Genomic DNA, 3,736 nt, shown 5'->3' with positions numbered 1-3,736 from the left:
CCTCCGCGTGAAAATACTCCGCCGCCTCCTCCTCCTCGTCAGGAGACTCCGCCGCTTCCACCTAAGCAAAAGAGGAAGCGGCCCGCGGCACCTCCTACAGCTCCGAAGAGATCATCAACTCCAATGAGGGAACAGACTCCAGAGTTGTTGCCACATGAGCAGACTGAAGAGCAAAAGGCGTTTCTTGCAACTGCGCCGAAGAAGATGTTCATTCGACCGCAGACAGTGAAGCCCTTTGCCGAGACGAGAATGAAGAGACCTGAGCTGAGAGCTGATTATGACCGCTCTCTTGGACAGTCCTCTAAAGCGATGAAAGAAGCAAAAAAAGTCGCCCAGCTTGGACAGCAGGACATTCAGGCCGCACCCCACTTCATCGTGGAGCCATATCATGATCCAGAGACGGCATCGATGATCGAACGGGCGGCTAGAGCTCAGGGAGCATCAGTTGAGTACGAAGATTACTATCCAACGGCTCAAGTGGTAAACAAGTATAGATACGGATCTGATCTCGTCAAACCTGGCGAGCTCGCGCGTCTAGGGACTCAGATGCGAAGGTTGCATGACTGGTACCTGAAAGCCTGTCGAAGAGGTGATCGCTACCTCACGGTGTATCTTAGAGATGAGCACTACTTCCGGGGGCGGGAGGAGATAAACATTGACGTAGAAGAACTGTTTCAGTTATTCAATCAAGACGCCCCCGACAAAGCTGTCATCAGTTGCTACTGCCTGTAAGTGATTTATTTGTGTAATTAAGTTTGTAGCTCATTCATTTGCACTAACAATTATCCTCATTATATTCTTTGTGTACGCTATACATTTAATTATGCAGAATGAAGAAGCTGGAATACAAAAGAGGCAAGCTCCTACCGCTGGGGTTCATAGACCCAAACACAGTTCATGAAGTTACGGTTCAAGAGTTCGCCAAGGACACAGAGGACAACATCGTAATGTTTTTAGAGAAGCAAGCAGACAAAGAGGATATATTCTTTCCCTACAACTTCAAGTGAGTGTTATATATAACATACATTATGCTTGTGCACCTTCCACTTTATTCTCGTAATCATTGAGCTATGCTTGTGCAGTTTCCATTTTATTCTCCTAATCATTGATCTTCACCTTGGAGTCGTAAACGTCATGGACTCGAAACGTAAAGAATATGCGGAATGGGCGGACATGGCTGCCATCCTCCAGAGGTAGTTTCAATCAATTTCGTATTGGCATCTTCATCTGCTCTAATTCGAAGATATCATCAACTAATCAATTACTCATTTACTCATTATTTTTTGCCGGGCAGGGCTTGGAAACGGTTCATCAATACTGTTCCGGGTGAATGGAAACCGGAGCTTACATTTAGAGATTACCCTGTAAATAGTACTATATATATAGCTATGTCCGTGAAATTTTATATATGATATTTACTTTCAATACGATGCTTGATTATTAGTTTGATCGAACTATTTTTTCGTAAAGTGTATGAGGCAGGAAAAAGGGAATAACTTATGTGGATACTACGTCTGCACCTTCATGCGTGACATGTCCTGTCCCAAGGGTGGGGATCCCCAAATACACCACACTCGTGTACGATAACAAATTTTCACAATTAATCTTAATTAGTACCATCTATTGTATTGAGTTCCATTCATATATTGATCTCCTTTTTTAAATATAGATGACACGCCTGCGGGACACTCTCATAACAGCGGATCAAATAAAAGCAATTCAAGAGGAAATCGCGGGATTCTTTATTACCGAGGTCCTTACCCCAGGTGGAGAGCACTATCGGAAGATCGTGACGGCGGAGGATATTCGTTCAGGAAAAGTTGTATTGTAAATATGCATGCATTACGTGTACTGTGTTGACTATGTCATGTACTGTTGACGATGTCTATATATATTCATGACGATTTTTTGTGGTTTCTTGAATGATATATATGCATTCTTTGAAACTCTGCCGCAGAGAAACGCTGGTACAGCCTAAATCTGTGCGCGCGAGAGAAATAGCAATTCTCTGCCGCGGCAGAGAAACGTAGGCCCGGTTCGTACCACGAACCGGGACCAAAGCCCTTCCAGCGCGAGCTCCTGGTCGCACCACGTGTTGAGGCCTTTAGGCCGGTTTATCTTTGAACCGGGACTTTAAAGAATCCACCTAGTCCCGCCTAGTTGGTCCCGGTTCGGGAACCGGGTCTAAAGGCCCAAATGGACCGGGCCTATTGCCCCGTTTTCCACTAGTGTATCCAACTCAAGCATTTAACTACCAAGTCGAGCCAAGCTAGTGTTTTAAACTCGTTAATTTCATGAATCGAGTCATGCTAACTCGTTAATTAACGAGTATTCGTGAGTCAAGTCAAGTTGAGTCGAACTGGTTCCATATCCACTCCTAATTGTATCCGGGGTGGTACAATTTGCACTTGATGTGCAAATTAGTACACTAAGTTACAAAATGGGGAACCGGCGTTCCATAACTTGTAATGCCCAGCCATCATCACGTCCACCGTGTCACTGTTTCAGACTAATTGCACTGATCTGATTCGGCATTACAAGATGTAGGACCCCGTTTTCCCATTTTGCAACTTAGTGTACTAATTTGCACATCAAATGTAAGTTGTGGTACCCGGAGTGTAATTAGCTCAAAACATTACAACCCTTCAAAAAAAAAGCTAACAGAACCAGCATATTCCCTTCCTCGTAGTTCGGGGGACCAAAAACGCGCGTCAGAGTCCCAGAGAGGAAGGAGACACGCAAAGAGCAATGTCTCTGCTGCTCATCCAACCATGCTTGATTCTTGAATCGATCGGCATGCGTGCATGATATGACCACGACGGCGACCACACGCAGCCGCCCATGCACGCACGTCCTTCCCCTGGCCATTGCTTCTTCAGTCTTCTACTCCCCCCTGCGCCTGCACGCGTGTCCCTGACTCGCATGCGCTTCCTCTCCGAGCTCTCGCCCTGCGCCTGCGTGCCGCGCTGCCGCTTCACTGCTGATCTGCGCGTCAAGAATAAAGAGAGACAGAGCTAGCTAGCGCCATATCACCATGCATATCCGACGACCCCATTTCAGATTCTTTACACTGTCGTGAATCGCCATTAGCCCATCGTTTCTCTCTCCCTGCTGCGTCTTGCTTTGCTTGAAATGTGTATGCATGGCTGCAGGGGTTTCTCCTCAGCAAAGGCACGATGCTTTCGCCGCGTGCTTGCATGCATGGCCGCTCCATCGCCGGCGGTGTCATCGATCGGCGGCATGGGACGGGCCGGGGGCTGCATACCATGAAGAACAGCCCTAAAAAAAGTCAACACCGAGAAATGCCCCTGCCTATCAGAGCATGCATGATCAATACCAGCCCGCATCTCCTCCCGTGCAAGTGCAATGTTTATTTGGTGGGCTTATTTCTCGCTTTTGATTTTTTCTTATAAAGCACAAAAATATCCAAGTACGTGCTCTGGTATTAGCTTTTGACTTGCATTTCGATAAAGTCAAAAGCCAAAACCAAAAGCACTTTTTATCGACCTATAAAGCAAAAAACAAAAAAAAAAGTTAGAAATAAGCTTAACCAATCACCTACTCCCTTCGTTCCATATTAGCTGTTACAAATGTGTCTACATACATAAAAAACAGTGGCAACTCATATGGAACAGAGACAATTATCGCATAGTTGCATATGGAAAATTTATGTTCCGTTTGTTCTAGCAAGGATGACTCACGGCCTCTGATCCTTTCATATTTCGCCATTGCTTCT

The 3,736-nt window shown here is 45.8% G+C and overlaps 1 long non-coding RNA gene across 1 annotated transcript; it reads left to right on the top strand.

The window, feature by feature from the left end:
• The first annotated feature begins 1,079 nt into the window (after window positions 1–1,079).
• LOC139834208 (uncharacterized) lies at window positions 1,080–1,835 on the top strand. Its single transcript, XR_011749732.1, has 4 exons — window positions 1,080–1,193; window positions 1,295–1,364; window positions 1,471–1,578; window positions 1,670–1,835. It is a non-coding gene; the product is annotated as an uncharacterized lncRNA (long non-coding RNA).
• Window positions 1,836–3,736: the final 1,901 nt, after the last annotated feature.

The sequence above is a fragment of the Lolium perenne genome, chromosome 7, assembly GCF_019359855.2.
Source record: "Lolium perenne isolate Kyuss_39 chromosome 7, Kyuss_2.0, whole genome shotgun sequence".
Classification (NCBI taxonomy): domain Eukaryota; kingdom Viridiplantae; phylum Streptophyta; class Magnoliopsida; order Poales; family Poaceae; genus Lolium; species Lolium perenne.
Note: the sequence above shows the minus strand (reverse complement) of the source record. Positions and strands in the feature narration are given on the sequence as shown.